Source organism: Aquila chrysaetos, chromosome 13 (assembly GCF_900496995.4).
Source record: "Aquila chrysaetos chrysaetos chromosome 13, bAquChr1.4, whole genome shotgun sequence".
Lineage (NCBI taxonomy): Eukaryota > Metazoa > Chordata > Aves > Accipitriformes > Accipitridae > Aquila > Aquila chrysaetos.
Window position 1 is genome coordinate 39,382,454 of NC_044016.1, and position 21,929 is coordinate 39,404,382.

The window sequence follows — 21,929 nt, forward strand, 5'->3', positions numbered from 1 at the left end:
TAATTGTAAAGATTTCTCATGTAACATTAACAAATACAAGAGTATAATTGGGTACATGAGGAAGCATTAGCTGAGCAGCGTGCTGAGCTAGGGCTGGTACACGTTGTATCAGCCAACCGGTCCTGAAATTGAGAACACTCATTATGCAGCCTGACCTGTTCTGGAGCAATTCTGCTGAGAGGTGCTCTGACTGAATTTTTAGTGCTGCTGAAAGGTGGCTGATTGATGGCTATGAATAATAATAATAATAGTAATACTAATAATAATATACTTTCCACTTTTCACTCACAGAACTCGGGGCACTTTTAGATTTCTCTGTTGTACAGATGGGAGAATTATGACCAATTTTCTGCAAAGTCATGAAAACATGGTTTGCAGCTCCTTCATTACCTCTGGTTATCTGACTCGCATCCTTCTTCCGAGAGCGAGGCTATTGCTGCTCTGGGATGCTAATCCCCCAGTGCATTTAGTTTTTCTGCTCTGGTTTAGTTGCAGCCCAGAACATGGGAAGAGATCCCTTCTGTCCCCACCAGCAGCGATTCGATCGACCCATCGTCTGCCCCACAAGTCCTTTTCAAGTTGAAGTCTGAGAGACCATGGTTTGAGAAATTAAACTCCTAGACCGATTTAGACCTTGGTTAATTGTCGCAGAGCATCTGTCAAGTGTTGAAACTGTCTTCTCTGCCTCTCGCAGGGCACCGAACGGGCTTGGCGCAAGTGCCGCTTTTTCATTGTGCGAGGCTGTTTCCTTAGAGATGCGTATTTTAATTGCTGTCGTGCTTAATCCGGGGCTTCTCGACACGTCTCTGCTGCGCTAGGGCTGCTCGGTATGGCGGAGGAGAGCTCGTGTTCCGCTTGCCGCGCCGTGGAAGAGAGCAGAGGCTGACCTGCCCGCGCTCGCGCACCCGAGGGGCACGGGATGGTGCCGTGCAGGGAGATTTGTCTTGGGCCTGAAAGCAATGGGGCATCACAGGTTATTAGCTGCAGCGAAAGGCTGTGCTGACATAGCTGTGCAATTTGTTTCTGGATCTAAAGCGAGAGAGACAACAGTAATTTGTCTCTTTGCTCGTGTATCCTGCTACATCTTCCAAGGTGTTCGATTTTCTTTCTTAATTTTATTGGATTCTTTTTTTTTCCAAGTTGGTAAAATTGTTTTAGGAGTTGTCATCTGCTCGCAGAAGGGCAGATAAGTTCGAATTAAAATAAATAACTCTGCAGGAAGCAGTGTTGTAGCTTGAAATACGAAGGGTTTTTTCTTCAGCACATTTCAATACCTGGAAAATAGCTGTACGCTTCTTCGTGTCCTCCTCAGCAGAATGGGAATGTATCCAGGCCCCTCTGGGATTTTGCAGATAAATGCCATACGGGCTGCAAGGCACTTATACTGATAACAATAAGGTATTGTTTAAATACCTAACTGAGACTGTTAGCCCAGCACTGAGTCCTGCAGAAGCAGCATGCTTGGTGCTTCTGGAAAAAGAAGATGAAAAATGTATTGTTTCAGTGTATGTGACTAGCGTTAGACTTTTTAAAATGCTACAGGAAGGCTTTTCTTACCTTGGCTTATTCCTTAGATATTGCAGTGATGAATATTTATGGATAGGTTAGCTGCCTTCATGAGAAGGATCCCCATGGAAATTGCTACTGTAGTTCCCTCTGGATTGTTATATTCTTTCCCAAGTGATCCAAAGGGAATTCTTCACATGAAGATGTAATAAAATTGAGTGAGTGAAAATAGGAAAAAAAGGCATTTATTGAAGCGGAATGGAAAATAACAGGTCTGGAAAACTGAGCTGCCTCTGAAAGCGATTGAGTCAAATGCCTGCAGATGCAGGCACAATAGATTATGGAAATTAGTCAGAATAAATAGGCCTGGATGGCCTCAGCAGCACTGTTGTGTCAACGGGTCTCATTGAATATGCTCAGAAGCATGTAACTGTTTGTTTCTCTGCCACATACATTTTTCCACAAGATGAGGAATGAGCTTGAAAATGGTGCCTGAATTATTTTGTGGTTTCCCCTAGACTCTTGGTGTCCTGTGGAAACAGAGCATTGGTAAAGCAGATCACATCACGCTGCTGTTCTGCTTTAAATGGGTCCTCGATGGTGTCTTTTCTGTTTGTAATCTGTGTTTTACTGATGATATGCCATTGGACTATGGTAAAAAGATTTTAAAAAAAAAAAAAAAACAAAACAAAACCAAAAGGCAGAAATCTGTTACTTGTAGAGATGCTGTCAAGGGTTGGATATCCAAAATTTGATTAATGAAATGAAACCCTAGAACAGATCAAATCCTACGCTGTTTTGACCTTCATCATGTTTGCCATCACTTTGTACTCACTTTGTATTCATATTTCATGGTTACGAATTTCTTGGTTAGAAATGTTTGATAATATTTTCAACTGTTTGCTTTGGCAGAAAAGTTAGGCTTAACACGGGAGAGAAAAAAGACTCTTCAGACTGAAAACAAACACTTTAAACTTCCTCCTCCTGTTCCTACGTGCGCGCTGTAGTTCAGTTACTTTTTGGATATGTTCTCTTCTGATGGCCCAGTTCTCTGGCTAAGCACTGCAACTCATGATATATCACACTGTCCTTTTTGCTGAGCTGCTGTGGTGTAATGCTGTTGTATTCTGCCATAGCAAATCAAGAGAGATTTAATTGGGAAATTTAATTTAGACATGCCTTAGGGAATACAAGTCCGGAGATACTGCAGTGGTGCTTTTGCATGTGTGTGTAGACATATGTATCTCTCAACTTCTCAGTCTGATTCCTCCCCAGTGAAAATTTGAATTCCTCTGCCAAAAGTAGACTCTTTTTGGGGAATAGAAACCCAATATTGTGTTGAAAAACAGTGCTTCAACAATAATGCAAATGCATGCACACGGTGCAGAGCGGATGAAGAGGCAGGCCCCATCTCTCTTTCACAGGAACTCTGTTCTTCACTGGAGTTTATTTGGCAGGAGGGATTTAATACTGGGAGAGCATGACTAAGGTATTTCTTTAGCTATTGTTCAAGCCAACGTATTTTAGCTGCTGGTAAATGCTGCTGCTTTTTTTTTTTTAATTATTTAAGTTTGCTTTCTCTGTGGGAAGAAAAATACTAATAATGTATGTGTGCAGGTTCAGTAGCAGCGATCAGTAAATATGGACCTCTGCTCTTAATCTTAAGGACAAATGCATAACATGGTGAAATGGCTGAAAAGTGAAAGGTAGATAAATTAATATTGAAAATATGATGCAAGTCTTAGTGTTACTGATTTGTCATTGATTTGTTGTTAGTTAGAATTAATCATATTTAGTTTTAACATTTTAGCAAAATCATATGTATGTTGTATTTTATACATTTAACCACCAACCAGTGTCTGTTGTGAAATCCCCTGTATAGCCCCGTACCAAGACCGGAGAAAGTGGCTAAAATCATCTAGTAGGAACATTTAGAACTTAGATAACAAGATAAAGAAATTAAAATCTGATTATAAAAGAGTTTGATTTGACTAAAAAGTAGAAAATTGTGAAGCATAAGTATGGGAGTGTTAATTTTGAAATGTAGCCTTAGGAACTTAGGAGCTTAGAAAATGTATAATGTGTAACCGTAAGTATTGTTCAAAATCATTTAACCACAGAAGTCTTGACAAAGATTGGTAGTCTTGTAGTGTTTGTTTTAGAAACTAAGGAAACCGTTATGGACACCAGTTTGTTGCTTGGAGACACCTGAGAGGTCAAGAAACGGACGAGTGAGGAAGACTATGAAAGACCACCAGAGGACTCCTGAGGACCACCAGAGACCTTCAGTGTGCCTGCGTAAAGGACATTTACATATGCTGATAATTTCCCAGAAGTTTAATGAATATGTATAACTTTTCTTGGAAATCTAATGAATATGCATCAATAAGTCCTAATATAAGGTGTATTGTTTTGGTGACAGGTGTGCGTGGTTCGTGAGAGGACTCGCCCGCGCACCCGGCCGTCAATAAAGAAGTGTCTGCTTATCTACACTAAATTGGTGTTGATAAGTTCTTCATTCCGAGCTTTTCGGTAACATTAGTAGCCAGTGTATTTAAACCTTACCAAAAGAAGAGTAGGCTGCTTAAACCAAGACTGATTCCCTTCTTATGAACATGTGCCAACAGAAGCGCAAATGATTGCGCTCAGTAATAGGTGTATTTTGGGGTAAATCAGATGTGTGCTTTATCTGCGTGACTTCAGTGTCTTGTATTCACGTGGCTTGTGAAAACCAGCATTATATTTGAGGGCTGCATCCAAAAGCTGGGCTGGTGCTGGCCTTGCTTTACTACACTGCTGCATAATTTAGATTACGGTTGGAGGGGATGGCTCTTATGTAGCTTGTGCGTGTGCACAGCCGCATCGATGGCATTGCAGACTGGCTGTGCTCTTCATTCACATCTGGTTTATTTGGAACATTTAAAATTACAGCTAGAACTTAATGATCAGTAGATCATTCCTAATTCTTGAAATGCTGGCTTAGAAGAAAAACGGGTTCTGTTTTAAGGACTTAGAGCCCATCACCTTTGAAAATCCAGGAGTTTAGCAGGGTTAGAAAACAACTCAAAAAAAGGCAAATTGCTCCTATTGGGTTGAAAAAAGCAAAGGGCCAGCTCTCAGTGGTGTAAATCAGCCTGCCCATGGTCTTCAGTGAAGCGTTGGAGACTTGCATGGATTCTGGCCTTGTCCCCACAATATTTAAGCTTCATTTAAAGAGGCTCCAATGCTTGGGCTGCTGGCTCAGATGCCAATTAGCTAAGACAGCTGTATGAATATATCTAGTTTTGTCAGTGTGAGCTGTAGAAAAAAGGAACTCTCTTGCTGTGGACACAGTATGATATGAACCTGTAGATCTGCATGCTCCTTTGGAATTGAGCTATACTTTTTTTTTTTTTGGTCTTATTTGGTCTTTTTTTGCTAGTTGATTTCCTTGGTTAATAGTAAAGTAACTGTTCGAGTAGGAAGAACAAGGTAGCTCCATGGTTCCTTTGAAAGCACTAGAGCAGGGGAGTGGTAAATCTGCTTAATGAGGATGCATTAACACTTAACACTCCTGTCGATAACTTCAATTAATGTCAGGCATGCAGCTGTGAATAACAGGGCTGGGACAGAAATCAGCCCTTTTAAAAAGCAGAGAACTTCTCTGCTGCAACTGGTTGAAGTTATTCCTAACTTCTGTTGGGGGAAATACAACCCACCATACTTCCAGGTGTTGAAGTCTCCTTTTTAAAAGACACCTAGTAATTTGGGGTTTTGAAGAGTTCCTACACTGTTCAACAGGCAGTTGGAAAATATGGACTGATGGCAACTTCAGGAACATTTTACCCAGCTTCAAAAGACTGTTTGCCTCTTGCGATGCAGTGTTGTAGATTTTACTCGACGTAACTAGAAGACAGACCTTCAGCGTGCCTTTAAGCAGTTTGGGGATTGAGGGGGGGAAAGCAGCTTGGAAAAAAAATGTTGCATGTGGATAAAATGATTTAGAATTGATTCTGTTTGTATAATGCCCATAGAAACCTTATATAAATCTTGCATATATAGATCTTGGTTATGTTCCTGGTTCTGCCAGCGTGCTACAGAGTGATTTCTGGTTTAAAAAAAAAAGGGGGGGGGGTGTAATATGTAAAATGAGTGTAATGATACTGTCCTCATTTGCGTAGTATCTTGAAATTTATTAGCATAGAAATCTAGCTGTGTTTTCTTGCAATAGTACTTCCATTTAAATTACAAGGAACAGACAGGCATCCATAAAATGTTTGAGCTATAGCTTAATCTTCAGACAAGCTTTGGAGGAGATGAAATGATGTTTCCTTCTATTTTCCTCCATCTGGTCTTACGTTTGCTAGTAAGACTAGCTTGAAGTGCAGACAACAGAGCTGAGCTTGACCTATATCCAGGAGACATCCACATGGAAACTTACTCTGATTTTTAGTTCCTTTGAATTTTAACTGACTTTTAAACTGATTAGGGCAAGGAGTAAGCCCGAGATTTAGAAATGCAGATGTACTACTGCTACAACGCCCTACAAGGCACTAATGTTGAACGAATGAGTTGTGGAGAAATGAACAGGTACGCTTTTCTGTTCGTTTAAATAAAATTAGGAAGCTCTCATGATTAGTAGAGGGTTCCGCAAAATGCTGTGGGGTAGACATAGGAAATTGGTGATTGGTTTGAAAACACCATGTAAAAGGCTCTCTTCCAAATGATTTCTAAATTTTCTTCTCTAAATGGCATTCTAAACTCTGAATTTCTCAATCTCTTTCTGACATCTGTAGAGCTCTAATAATTTGGTAATCATAGTAAAAAAAAAAAAAAAAAAAAAATTCCAAGACATTGTTTGTCCTGGCTTTTAATATGCTGAGTCTGATTTTGCTGTGGTAATTTGTCCTCAGGTTTTATAATTTGAGGAACAAAGCAAAATGTTTTGATTTGACATTAAGTAGGTGATAAGCATGTCAAGTGAAATTTGACTAATGTTTCCTTTTGCTCCTCCAATGGAATTTAAATTACTTATTGTTCGGTTAAAGTGCAGGCTAAAAACAAAATCCCTCCAAGAATTATTAATTTTTTATCCTGTTGCTGTGGTGGACAAGGTTTTAGAAAGAACTATGAAGCTGCAACACATTCTTACTGGTATCAAACAGTAGTGAGTGGAGATTTACTCTGAAACTTTTTCTGCTTTGTATTCAGTGTGAAAGTGCAAGTATTTTCAATAGGGATATGAATAATTTTTACTTTTTGGAATTGAACTAATTGTTCTGGTATTGGCATAGAAGTATAAATGGTGTTACCACAGAACTGAGACGGAGGTAACAAGCCTTGCTGAGAAACAAGTTGTTTTGCTGCGAAGGTGGATGCTGCTGGTACAGCTCATTTTCCATCCTGTGTGGGAACAGAGCCAGGTCAGCATGTCAAGCTTTTGCTGAGGGAAGCCATATGTATACAAGGTGCTTGCTATCATGAAAAAAAAAATAATCTAGTATATCTTTGCTTAGAGGAACAGTGAGGGTTTGGCTCCTCCAGAGGACTGCACTGCATCTATACTTGTAAGTGTTGCTAACATGGTTATGATGACATATGTCACTGTAGCTGGTGAAAGATAGAGGAATCCAACAATTTTTTTTTTATTATTATTATTTCACCTCTACCCACAAGAAGGAGTTGAGAAGAAACCAAGCATAGTAGAAGACCACAGTTTTAATTCCTTTTTGGGTAATGAAGCTTTTCAGTTCTGAAAGTACAGGACTTTTTTTTTCTTTCTTTCTTCTTTTCTTTCCTGGAATGAATCATTTTTCTTTTCAGCTTCATGCTCTTTGGGTATTGGGACTAAACTAATTTTTTACAAATGTGTTAAGAGTTGTTTACATCAGATGATGTACAACAGGATGAAACCTTCTACCTCCGAGAGAACATGTAACCCAAAAAAGAAACCTAAAATCTGACAAACTGGGGTTTTTCTCCTGTCAGCCTTGAAGTCTTCGATGGTATCTGCACATCCTTGTTGACAAGGAACATGCAGTGAAGACAGCCCAGGCTCTGTTTTTTCCTCATTTGACTAAACTGCCACTTTTCCAGTTTAGGTAAGAGCTGAAGCAGTGAAGAGTAAATCTACTGGTATGTCTGTGTCTGCACTAGAGGCAGGATTTTTTTCTTTCTTGCCTTTCTTCTACTGTTGTAAAACATCAGATGTTTGCTTTTTAGAAAAACTCTGCCTGTTTTTCTGATGTATTATTAGTTAGTAGGCTTAGTTTCCTTCCTCAGCCCCTGTAGCGAGATGTTTCTACCAGGGAAGGACAGCTCTCTGCCAGCATTTTTCTCACGAAGGCCGTATTTCCATTTTGGAAGGTGAACCCGAGAACCGTTACGGATTGTGGTCAGTGCTGAGTTACCAACCGCCTCTGATGGAGGGAGTGGGAGATGATGTGGGAATCTCTGTTGCATCTAATGAGTATCTGCTTCCTTTTGCAGCTCACCTGGCCTGTATTATGCATCCCTATGCCTTTGTAAACCTGACCTTTATTCTGCTATGAGCCATGATAGTTCCTGAAAATTTTACTGTAAATACAGTCTTAATCTGTGTTTCAATGAAATAGGTTTAACAATTAGTTTTGGTCCTTTAATTTTAAAGCAAGGAAGTTGCTGAGTGAACAACGCTTCCAAGAAGTTTTACATATGTCATTTCTCATCATGATACTTGAAGGGTATAGTAATTAGTTGGAACAGCTTAATTATCTTGAAAACAGGGCAGCGCAGCTATCGTGTGCCTCTACATTTCAGTCAAAGTGTGCGTGAGGTTGAGAAATCCCTACGGCGCTGCTAGTTGGCCCTTCCTGGCCAAAATTTAAAACAGGGCATATCTTTGGTAGTGCTCCTTATAAATGTGCTGGAAGTCGTAATGTGACAGGTTACGTTAAAATCAAATGTAAGTTGTATATATGAAATGACTGACTTTTTGTCCTTGTCAGTCGGAGCTCTTGGAAGTAGCTTGATGGGAGGGTATAGACTTGTTGTCTTGCGGTTTGTCAGCTTAGGAATAATACAGACCAATGTAGCTCTTGGGTACATTTAAAATTTCTCTTAGTACCAAATTGCAGTTTTTGGAGGGCACAAGTTCATACGGAAGAGTTAGCATTGAGCTGCTGCTCTGGATGCAAGTCTGCCTTGGTGCGCTTGTACCTGTGGAAATATTCTAAATGTAAAACACAGTGCAAATGACTGACATCTTTTCATACATTCCATGAGATAGGAGAGTATTTCAAAAAAGTGTACATTTTTAAAATTTTTATTCTAAAAAGTTATGTATATGCGTATGCACTTCTGAAAAAGCTTTTTGTACAGTTATTTGGCTTGCCTGGAGATGGCAGTGTGGCAGTATAATTGTTACACCATGGCCTACTCCCAGGAATACATAGAAATTACATTAAATTAATAATAAAAAATAAAGCTTAGTTTGAGCCAGCTCTGCAAAAATATAGGGAATAAATACGTTAGAAACATACAGATAATGTAGCTGAAACACAGCTGATTTAACTAAATGAGAAGCTTTGTGAATGGTAAATTAATTTTTTATTGCACCCGGACATCCAACATAGTTTTAATGTCGTGTAACATACATTTTAGTGAATGACTTACAATAAACATAAGCAATGGCCCCTTGCTGCCGCTCATCGGCTGTGTAACGCAGGCCAGCACCGACGGCTGCCGCAGCAATAAAGACGGTGAGTAACCTGAGTTCTCAAGGTAGTCATTGCCTTTATGCTCGTGTGCCTGAGTCAGGCAACCGAGGTTTCTTGTTTATCTACTTAAGCCTGGAAGCTTAAATAAGTTTTTCAGAACATTTTGGGTGCTTGTAGCTGAGAGAATTTTTTGAAAAGGGGAAACAAAAAGGTCTTGTGGTTAATTACAGCACTAACTGGAAGAATAATGCCTGCTCTAGTAGAATATGTTTCACTTCAACTTGCTTCTAAGGGTTCTGCTATGAGTATCAGTGTTATCCTCGATTCACAAATGGAGAGACTGACGTGCAGGGAGACGGACCTACTCGCTGCTAGGTCAGCCTACAGGCTAGTGGCAAAGCTGGGGAGATAAGCCAGGTCTACTGAACCCCAGTTTATTAGGCTACACTCTCAGCAAAAGGTACTCGGAAAAGATCTCCTACGTCTGTATCTGAGTAGACTTAAGTGCAGAAAATCCCCTGGGGTTCTTTGGATCATTAAGAATACAAGGGAAATGGTAGATGATATAATTTGGGAACCCACTTTTATATGAAGCCCTAGGGATATTAGAAATCTGACTGCAAAATTTTTTCACGGGAGACAATGTCTGCAAATTAAATGCAATGGGTTTGTTCACTAAAATGTTCTGGCTCAAAGTATTTCCTTAAATTCCTCTTTGAGGTCAAGATGTCAGAGTTTGGTAAACTGTTCTCTTTGCTGTTCCAGGTTGGATATCTCTTCCACTGTGTTATTTCTGTTGCTCAAGCACTCACCGTTCTGTTCTAATACCTTTGCTGATGGGAGGTAAATACAGTATGAATTGTCACTTTGACACATTACACTTTGTAGTGTGTTGAATAATGCATTTAACATGCTGTCATGATGTACCTGCACCTTGCCAAACATTTGAAATCATGTCTGCTTGTTTTGTACTTTAAGATGTGGCTATCTGTTTATGAAGCATTCTTGCTCCAAGAAATCTTGTTTTGCACTGTTGCCATCACTGCAGATATTCAGGGAAAGGACAAAGGAGACATTCTAGCAAATAGGTTGAATGGCCCCACAAAATGAAAGAGGATGGCTTTTCTCTTTTGTTTGGGTTTTTTTTGTGTGTCATTCCTCTGGCACGTTATTTTCTTACCTTGGAAGCTGTTTGGAGAAGAAAGGAAGCTTAGCTCTGATCCTCACAAGCTCTGCGTTATATTTTTAGTTCTGTCACAGAGGCTTTATGCTACCCTGGCGTGCCACCCCGTCACACTTAGCTCCCCAACTCCTCAAATAGTGGCTTCAGTACCTCGGACCACTTCCCTACCCAGGCATGCTTAGCTGCACTTTTCTAGACCTAGCTGTGTCGTTTGAAGACCTTACTGTCCCAGGCTGCTTGTGTGGAATACGTGCAATCTCTGGCAGTATCTCACTGATGTGATTTCAGATACAATATGAAAGAAGCAGCGTTTATTGCATAGAAATGCTTTAAAAAGGCTTGATGTCTCATAAAACTTGGCTCCATAAAGTCAGGTTCAGAAGCACCCTTTACCTTTTCTTTCCCAAATATAAGCTGAGTCTTTGTGACTAGCATTCATCCGAAGGAAGGCAAAAAAATCAAGTTCTTCCAGAGTGTGGCTACGTGGGGCTATATGGGAAAAGGAAAACTGATATTTAGTTATCAAGTGTCTCATTTGGACACACTTAGTTAATTTGAAAAGCAAATGAAGGAAGGACCTCAACCATCTGTCTAATGCTGTGCTTCTATTCCTGAGTCTTTTTCTGATTATAATATTCTGGCAGTGCTGTGGCATTCAAGGCTATGCTCCAGACGGAGCAAAGAATATAGAGAGTGTAGGAACAATTAAGCTGCTGTTGGGCCTGGGCTGTGTGTGTCATTGGAGGTGTTAGTAGAATTAACTGTAGTCAGTCACAGGAGAATAAAAGCTGGATAAACTGTTCTTAATCTTTTCACACTTGGATTAATTGCAGCAACTGTAATCTCCCAGTTGACTTCCAAATGCTCAGTTCAGGATGTGATTCAACTCTTAGTTTGGACAAGTGCTAAACTGTACGTCCAGTGCCTGGGGAAGGTGCGAATGTGGGTTCCTACAGCTGCAGTCTGACCCCTTGTGCCGTGCTCTGCTTGGTATTCCTTAGCTCAGACTGCTAAGAAAGCAAGTGCAGGATAAGAAAGGTGGTTGAAGACATGGCTTTCAGTTTAGATTAAATGGTAGAAATTAAAAAATCAGTATGGGTAAGGAGAAGACACAGAGGGAATGATTACTGTGGGATGCTATTTTTCACAACAGAAGAAGCAGAGGGGCACTAGAAATTAGAAAGCAGTGGGTTTCAAAAATAAAATGGAAGTAATGTTGAAGAAAACAAATGATTAAATCGTAGGACCCTTGCAATTGGCGTTGCAGCAACTCGAAATATAGATGAATTCAAAAAAGGGTTAAGGGATGTCCTGGAGGACATATTCACCAGTGTTCCAGATGCCACTTCCAGCTCTGAAAAAATACAACTCTCTGATTGTTAGGAGGCTGGGTGACAAATCATCCTCCCCTTGTCTTTGAGTGTGCTGTTCTTTAAGCATCCGCTACCAGATAAACTGGGTTAGGCGCACTATTGGGTTGACCTTCAGCTGGACTTGCATTTTCACAGGGAGAAGTGGTTGATAATTATACTGTTCTTGTTGTCTTGTGGAGCTGATGGCTCTATCTGTGTGGAATGGAGGGGTTTTTCTCACATGGTCTATGAAGTCTGAAAATCTTCTGAATCCTTGTACAGCATTTGATACAAGAGGGCTTCTAAAATGCAGGTCATTACTGTTCTGTGTTGAGTTCTGGTGTGAATGTGAATGTATTTCCTCTTCAGAAAGTTCTATTTATGCTGCAATGATGCTGCAGGCCAATTTCTGTATCATTTCTGTGCATTTATCTTTGTTGATGACGATTTATTTGAAGAGGTCTGTCTTCATATTGTCAGTGACTTAATGATGAAAATCAGAGCTTTAGGATTTGCAGGAGAAAGGGAGTGTTTGACAGGCACTGCTGAAATGGTTTAGCCAATCTTTAATTTTAACAATAGGGAAATAAAATAACCCAAGTGCAGAAATACATATTTTTGAAGCAGAACGTAATGCTCATCAGCATAGATAAACACATCAAGGATTGATGCGTTTAAAACTATGTCAAAGACTCATGTTCAGAAGCCATGTTAAAAACAATTGGAGAGCGCTCGTTCTGCACCTCTTATGTTCCAGAATGGATTAAAAGGGGCTTAATAGGAAAAGGGATATGACCTGGAGATAGGGGTCTGGAATGGCTTTTCATGGCTTGCTTCCCTGCTCTGCCAACTGCATGCTCTGACCCTTTGGTTAAGGCTCCTGTGAATGAAGACGATTTGTTAGCTGCAATAAATTTTGTTTCTAAACTCTGAACTGGTGGGAGTATCAGGAAACAGGAGTGTCACCTCTGCCAAATCAGTGCTCCCAGACTCTGCGGTAAGTGATGTTGCATTGAACAAAGCCTTATTTCTCTGGGGTGAACTACAGCTTTAGGAGAAATTCCCGGTGAGGATCACAAAGGTGAAAAGCTCATCTGTACCTCAGTTTTCCTGTCTGATCACAATGAATATTATGTTATTTGCAGGCATACCACTTCATGGACTAATGTGTACAGAGTGCCTTCCTTTTGAGCTCTTCAAGGAGCTCCAGCAAAGACATAAAAAGGTGTTTAATACCAACCCGTTCAAGCGCGTTAACAAAACAGAGAGTAAGAGCATTGATTTCAATGACATGAGTCCTTTTTTCCATCCTGACAGCATCGCAAAAATTGCCAAGCTTGCCTGTGGAAGAAGTGATACTGCCTGAAACGGCAGCTGCTGCACCGCTGGGCTTTGTTTCTTCCCAGGGAACAGATACAAGCCTCGTGCTGGGGACTGTCACAAAAAGGTGTTGAATTCCTGCGAATGCCTCCTAGAGACCCAGCCTGGTCATGTATTCTGTGGATTTCGAAGGAATTTTTCCTGGTACACATAGTCCTTTCCTGCGCTAATGAGAACCTAGCTGCTGCGGCATCGTCCAGACCTTTTTACAGCGTCAGTAACAGTGTGAAGTTCAAATACTTTGGGTCACTAAACACCGCCTTGCCCTAAATCAGGCTGTCCTTGTTCACAGCCAGTAGAAAAAGCCTTTCTAGGGCTGCTCTCCCAGCTTAAAATATCCACGGGCAAAGTAATGACTTAACTATTCATGACCTTCTGCTAACTTTCCAGGATGGCTGCAGTGAACTCGAAAATTTCTATAGTTGTGTTTCACAGCGGCTCTCCTGAAGATAATTAGTTGGTTGCATAATTGCACAATTGTTCCTGTTGATTTCTGGAGTGTTTCCCTTCCTCCTTTTCTCCCTCTGTGGTTAATTAAACACACAAAATTATAGTTTTAAAAATTGTTTTTAAGGCAAATGCTTGTTAGGGATCGGAGGAGCTGTGTGGGCTGCTGAACGTTGTTTGTCTGAGAGATTCATCCCTGATAAACATGACGTCCACAGAAATTAAGCAGATGTTCTGACGCTGTTGTGAACTCATATCACTATGAACAGAGTTTACACGCTACATCTTGTAGGAAGCAACGAAACAAATCTGTTCTTTGTGAACCTCAGGAGGAAATGATAGGTGCTTTTGAAAATGAGATTACAGGTGTCATTAACATTGACCTACTCAAAGAGCAGTTGTTCTAGCCGTACTAGTATTTCAAGAATACTTGAAATTGTAAGTATTTCAAGAATATCTGTCATTAAGATATGCTTTTGGTAATGGTAAAGAGCCATAGCTGAGTACTTTCCAAGACAGCAATTTTCCCTTGGAAAAAACAAATCTACTGAAATATTTCACATGGTCATTTGCCAGTTTTTTAAATGGGATGTTTTGATAAGGTCAGAAAATGTAATTGAAACTTTTGTTATCTAAATTAATGGGGAAGATACCAGGTTGATTTGATGTGTCTGAAGTGAAGTGCTTCAGGGTTATTTGTTTTCCTTGTTTCCTGGAGAATGTATTTGTTTGCTTTGTACTTGGTAAGAGAGGATGTTTTAAAGTCCGGATGTTTTGCCATTTCCAGTGGAATGGAAACTTCTGGTTTTAAAACAAACAAACCACCAAAACTGCTCTGCTTGGAGGAGGTGAGTTTGCTTGTTGTTTGCCTCTGTGCTCCACACTTGAGCAGAAGAAATAAAATGCTGTTACTGATCAGGATTCTTGTCACACAGCAAAGTCCTGATGTTTTTAGAAGAAGAACAAGGGAAAACCATGGCAGGATTTGTCTAGCTTTCAGAAACTGTTGGTAAGAAAGTTTTGTGATGTGGTAAACTGAAAGACATGAGTCTATAGTAATATTTGTTAAAATTATAATTTTGAGGACTGGAATTTCTCTCAATATAAAATAGCTTTGAGCGATAAAGTCCAGATACTTGTTAAGTCTCTCAATATCTGTGGTAGGAAAAATCAGCCAAAAATTGAAATGTAATTCTAATGAGCAGCAAAAATTTCTGCAAAAAGAAAACTGGCATTTAGATTTCTGACTTAAAGGGAACTCAAAAGGGACTAGAGGCCATCTGCACCCCTGCAGATCTCTCAGATAAAGATGAAAGTCCTGATCTTTCACCACATACTTTAAGTTTGTCTGGCAACTTAAATATTGCATGCTTGAGTCCTTGTTGCCTGTATTCCAGATGCCATCCCAGTGCGATCAGCCTGGCTGAGAGAATTTTACCTGGCTGAAATATACCCCAGGATTCTGGAAATGCCAACACCAAAAAGAATTGTAATAGATATTTTCAAGAACTGCTGGTGACTTCTGGAGTCCTGACCATTGAATTCTGTGAAGATATTTGCAGCTGGGTTCCCCAAATCCCCAGTCATGCAGTTCTTTCACTTCCTAGAGAAATCCACCCTTACATGATGTGTGTATTTATGTTCCTTGCCAGGAAAAGTAGCTTCCAAAAAGCTTTCTTGGTGTTTAAAAAAATTTAAAAAAATTTTTTAAAAAAATCTGCCAAGTTGCTGAAGGTCAGTGTATAATAGCATGACATCGGATGTGACACCACTGCTAATCTAGTAAGAGAAAAACAGATGTGGGAAGCTCCTGTGATTTCCTGCTTATTAAGATCGGATTTGTCCTGTGGTTACGAGTCTTTTTTGCCTTGTGGAGATGGGGACATTTAGACAATGCTCTTAATAATTCTCAAATGCATTTGAGAATTATTAAAAGCTGGTTTGGTGTAGCGTCTTCCCTCTCTGCTGTTGGCACTAGTTTAGTAATGAGATAAACTTTATCCCCTTCAGAAGTAATTAGGACAACTGTTTTATGCGTGTGCGCATCTCAGACAATTATGAAAATGCTACAGATTTCATAATCTTTGCCATTTTTTCTAAAGACAATTATCTGAGTTAAGCAAACTCTTCCTGGCTCAGTGGCCAGACTTTCGAACGATGCCTGCCTGGTTTTATTTATTATTTACTGCTTAACATCAGTAACATGTTTCTATTTCCAGTGTCCTATTTTTCACACTTGATTGGATTTTTGTTTGAATATTTCCCAGTGCCAAAACCCTACTTATACCTCTACAGTTAGGAGAGCTGATGGTTCTTGTGGCGTAAGTCTGCACAAACTGGTTTAATTAGTACTCGTGGGGTGGTTTCAAACCCTAAAACTCAGTTACATGATGGGTGGGAGAATGGACTTGAAATCTCTCTTATTTTTCCTGTAAATTTATGTTATGCAATCATACATTCCTTCCCTAAAGCTACAACAAGAGTGTATTTATCCTTTCTTGGTGTCTAATAGCATTGCCAATTATCATGAACCTGTAAACAAGAAACGCCAAAGGTTCGTTAATTTTAAAACCAAAGTGAAAACGCGGTCTGAGGTGATGCTCTAACGGATGCCATAAGGGTGGCCAGGTGAGCATGAAAGCACATCAGTGGTTATTAGCTGAATCCCCATAACTCCAATCTGCCCAAATGAGCACACCGCAAGCAGATGTTTTACTGCCTTCACTCAGCGTGGTGCAGCTGCCGTTCAAGCCTTGGAAATACCAGCTCCTTGGATTAACGAAGAAATCCAAGGTTGAAGGTAATGATGTCTGAAAATAAACTAGAAATGGCAGGCTGGTGAAAATTAGGCAGGGTTGATTAAAATGAACGTGAGGATCTCTAGTAGTGTTTAAATACACCTGCCAGTGTGAGATCATTTGAAACTTGTTCGTTTGATCGTGTGCCCGCTTGCACGTGTCCCATATCCTTCTCTGAGAACTTAAGTGACGTGGTGTGGATGGGGTAGAGCAAGGACAGAGGGGGATGTGAAGTTGCTCATAAGAATTACAGCCTAAATCCCCGTTATCTTTGTAGTTCCCTCGTGACCCTGCTCCAGCGTCCATCAAATCGATGAAAAGACTGCTCTTAACCGAGTTAAGGTCGGAACCCAGAAGAACAGAGCTGTTCAAGGTTTGTCTGGATGCCCACGAGTCAAGAATTGAACGATGCCATTGTAGTCCCAGAGCTTGCCTTTGGCTGCAGCATCTCTGTGTTCATTGAAATGGCAGCACAAAGCGCTTCTTGAGGCTTTGACTCTTTTCATCGGAGACTGATGGGGCACAGATGGCAAATACCACAGTCCTTGCTTGTTCCAGTGTCTGCAGGGAAACCGTTCCTATGAAAAAGGGCTGCGGGGTCAGACGCATGCACTTCTGTAAGATTGAATCCTCAGCTGGAATTGCATCTGCTGCACTCCATTGGTTTTACTTTTGCTTAACAGACCATAAACAATTTGTTTACATAGACAGCTTTTCATCTTCCACAGTGAATCATAAGTGAGTTCTCTAGGGATCAATCCCTGGTCTGGTTGTTGCTTTTCATTTATATACCAGGCTTGGATGATTTAGATCATCAGTGTTTCCATCTGAATTCAAAGGCAGCTGGTTTATGTCCTTTTCCTTGCACAAAGGATCTTACTAAAAATCTACATTATGGATCTGGCAGATTAAGGTTTGCTTTGAAATACTTTGCTATAAACTGGAAAAGAGATGTTATGACCCATTTGCCACAGAGAAGAGAACCCCAGTCCATCAATGCTAAAATACAGGTCCCTCTCTCCAAGTCATCATACTTTAATGGTCCTCTGGTGATAATGATGAGCTTTTACTCTGTATGTGCTATTGACTAAAGGGAGAGAGAATGTGCATTACAGAGGACCAGTGTCTTACAGACAGAGCCAGAAAAAAGATCTGGAAGGACAAAATAGGCTGAGGCGATGCCCTAAAGGTGACCAGGTGGGCATGAGAGTATATCCAAGAGTTCTTGGCTAATACCTGGAGTTTTTGTAACAGAGTCTGAACATCTGTGCTATAGTGCCATGGGATGAGCTACAGCTGTAAGCCTCCTGAGAAAGGTGGCCTGGGGCTTAGGAGTATCTGGAACCAGAGAGAATTGGAGAGAGACCCTCTCTTACCTGCGAAGTTTCACGCCCAAGGCGTGACTTGTTATTAGTCATCTGCATAGTAACCTACAGAGCAAGCGTGGCACACGATTCTCCTGAGTCTCAGGTAATAACTGCTGGCTGTGTTTTGAAGAGCCTGAATTTAATTTTAAGTTTTAGATTTTTTTTTTTAATGTACTTTTTACAGTTTTACATATCTGATTCAATGTACTTGTGTTTCTGTAGCTCTGCCTCCAATGGCTGAAGGTCTCCAAAATGATTGCCAGCTGTCCATGTTTCACATATCATTAGTTATTTAAAAACTAACCTCTCCTTCTTCTGGAGCCCTAATAATGTATGAATATTGATTAAAAACATTTCCCCTGAAATGTCAGTGTTGGGGGTGATTTCTCTTGCTCAGTTGCAAAGAGGTAACAAAGATTAATAGACCATGGTGTTAGCTTTAACCTTAGAGGAAAGCAGATGCTGCAGCTACTTAGTTGTGAAAAATACTGGGTAAAGTAGTGTGATTATTCTTTGCAACTGCACCAAATGTACTTAATTCAAATTAAGTCTTAGAAGATACTGCTTTTTCCTGTCAAGCTGTTTGTTTAAAAAATTACTTTGGAGCAAATAATTCATTCCCTTCTCACCTTGCATTTGGTGATTGCTTATAATAAGAGTCCACTTTGAGAAGCTGTTGGCTTTTTCCTTCATTACATATACATAGACCCAAAGAATTTTTTATACTCCAGTAAACATAATTTGTATTTCACGACATGTTATGAGCTCCTCATTGTACGAATGTCTCAAAATGAATTTATAAATAATTTTTATGGTTCAGTGAGAAAAGCCATTAAGGTGTTTAAAATGTTTGGAAGTGCAGGAGTTGAAAGAGTAGTTTGATATATACGGTGCAATGGGAGTTGGGAGCTGTAAAGGAATGCTGTGCAAAGAAATCTAGAGGGCTTCGGCTACAAATTATTAAAATTACTAGTGGTAGAAATAGTATAGAAGAGAATTTAAAGATGAAAGAACATGACCAACATCTAGTAATAATAGCACAGTGTTCGTTTACTTATTGTAATCTACTTAGATCAAGGTAAATGTTAAATGCATTTTTAAATGTTCAAGTAAATATGTACAGGTCTTCAAATAATCTAGCTGACAAGGCATTACCAACAACTCCTGTCCCTCTCACCGCTGCAACTGTTTAATCTAAGAAATGCCGCTTGTGATCCTGCAAAAATCTGGTGTTGCGACTCCTGGCTGGCCTGGCAACTCTTAATTACTCTGGACAACAGAACATCTAAGAAAACCACTGTATTATGTGAATCCTGGAATCTCAGAGATTAATTTCTGTTCACGCATTTCCTTTTTCTCTTCCAACATCAAAACCGTAGTGCTAAATCCATGGGCACCGTGTAAGTTGAGTGAAGTAAGAGTCTGTGCTGAACTATATCAACTTTCTGCAATGAATTGCTCAATCACCTTCATTTGGGAAAAGAGCAATTAATATCAGATCTAAATAGCTTACATGTCCCAGGGTCAAGTTTCTTAACTCTATTTTTGTATGGCACTTTTAATTAACTTAGAATGAGCATTTGCACACAGAAATATCAATGCAAATGTGTGCAAGCATTTTTATATATGTATCCAGCTGCCACGCTCTTCAGAAAGGGATTCTGTTTCATTCTGGTTGCTCTTGCCAACTTTTCCTGGGGAATGTGCCAGCATTAGCCGACAGTCAGAAGAGGGACCAGGGCTCCAGCACGTACACAAATGCCCACATTCAAAATGATCCCTACCCATTGAATCCCATGATAATAGATTATATTTCTACGTACTATTTATTTAATTGTCTAAAGTAAATTACTCAATCTCTTTAACATTATTTTAGCCACCAGCTAAATGATTACACTGCTGATTAGCAGCCCCAGAGTATCATGTAGTTTTAAGGCAACTAGTTTTGATGAAGTATGAGTGTTGAGGCTGGCAGGAGACGTGCTGTCATCCAGCATAGTGATTTTTATTCTCAACAAAGGCCTTTTTCAGCATGTCAATTTATATAATGTATTTATATTGTGTCCAGGTTTGCTTCATGGTCTTGGAAGACAAATACTAACCTTCTGCATTTAAAGAAGTAAATACAGCATAAAATCTAGTTATTTATTATTTCAAATGCTGGTTGTGGAGGAAGTCTGTGACCGATAGGAAATAAACTGAGCGTTTCTAGGCTACTGCTAATAAACTGATAGGAGAACTTTAATCCTCTTGAGGATTAAAATGTCGTAGTTGATAAGGAATTTTCTTTATGTAACTGCTTAAGTCAAGCAATTAATTTAAACAAACAAAAACCTACCCCCAACCCCCCAACAGCCTAAAACCAAAAGCATTTTCTGAAGAATGTTTCCCTGCTAGAAAATGATGAAAGACATATGTCAGTTTTGTCAGAGTTTTATTGTAAAGCAGAGATTCAAAGTGGCTAATGGTTCTGGTCTAGTCTCTTGACCCCCCCCTCTTTTCGAATCTCAGGTTTTGAGATGACTGGAGTGTGCAGACATTTAGGACAGGTTAGCTTATGGTCTCTCATTGAAGCTGTCAGTGAGTATCTGGGTAGGCTTTTCCTTGAAGGAGACACTTCACTAAATAATACATCTTACATAGCATGTAGGGATTGTCATGGCAACAGTTCAGTTTGAATTAAAAAACAATTAGATATTAAAACCCCACATAATCCATCACTATGTAAATTACTGCCAAGGGGCAGGTAGTGACTTAAACATCTTCATTTCCAGGGGTTAAAAAAAATAATTCAATTCGTGTTTTAATCTTAAATTGTTTCTCTCCAGTTTTTTTCTGAAATTACATCACTTAAAGAAGAGGAGGATGGAGTAAGGTCTTCAGGAAATGTCTCCTGCCCAGGGAAGAGATATGTCGCAGGAGCAGAAGTACTGGAATGGATGGTTTTTTTGCCACTAATCCATTGTTATCAACTGGACCATGGCTGGATGGATTGAAACGAGGTGACTGCATTTGGATGAGCCTCAATTCTTTGGTTCCCTGCTGAAATCAGTAACTTGACTTCATGAGAATCAAGGTTTTTGCCCTTTTCAATTTCAGGGAACACTTCAGTTCTAGATTCATGTGAATTTGGGGAAAGGTGGACCAAGACAGGTTTTTTTCTGGTAGAAAATGGTGCAGCTGCAGGACAGGAAGGCTTTTCTTTATCATTACGCAGTATCCTTCTAAATCCTGGTGCAGCATAACATAAGGAAACGGGCTGTGATTTCAACCTACAGCCTTTAGGTGCAAGAACTGGACATGTTTCTTAGAGACATTGAGGAATGAGAGTCAGTTAAAACAACTGGTGTCAGGTTTTTCTTATGAGATTTGGTGCATTTAGACATTCCTGAAAATACTTCAGGTTTTAATTTCAAATTACATTTGTGTTGAAGTATCTGCAGGAGGTTTTAAAGTAAGATAATTTGTTCTGTATGGCTCTTGCACTGCACCAACAGAGGCAGCTGAGATCTCAGTGAAACTGGAGGTAGGGGAGAGGATAAGACCTGCAGAAAACCCAACCACCGCTCTGGAATTTCACTGCCCTTACAATTCCCCTACTGCACCTATGGTAAGAGGTGTCAGACTAGTCAAACATGCAGGTTCGCTTTCACTTGAGCTACATGAATAAATTACACGCTAAGGAAATGCCATCTAAGGCTCTTGACAGCCTCTTATCACCTCTGGTTTAGCAAAGGCCTGTTTGCATTTGCAATTACTGAATCAGTCTCTCGTGGCCTGAGCTGCTACTTCAGTATACAAAATGTTTCCTCAAAGAAGTGGTTGGTGTAGTCTAGAGGAATAAGATTTTACTTGATGCAACAATGCTCCTCCTTATGTTCCTCCTTAATTTCAAGCACAGGGGTGAGCCTAACAACTTCTGAGACTTAAAGCACATGCTTATGGCTTTATATTTAATTGCCATGTTGAATAGAAAAGGGCTAAAACACTTTCCAATGTGTTTTGGTAATCTGAGAGCTATTAAAATAGTTTTCCAAAGAATTAATCTCCAGCTTTATCTTCAATACTACTTTCAGTGGATGGGCAAAGCCTGTGTCCCCCCTTGCTCTGCTTGCAGTGTTAGAGCTGAGAGGAGGGCGAGTGCCCGGTCTCCTGCCTTCCAACAGCCCCTCGCACACTTACACTGCTGGGCTGTCGCCCACCGCTGTCGTGACACTGCC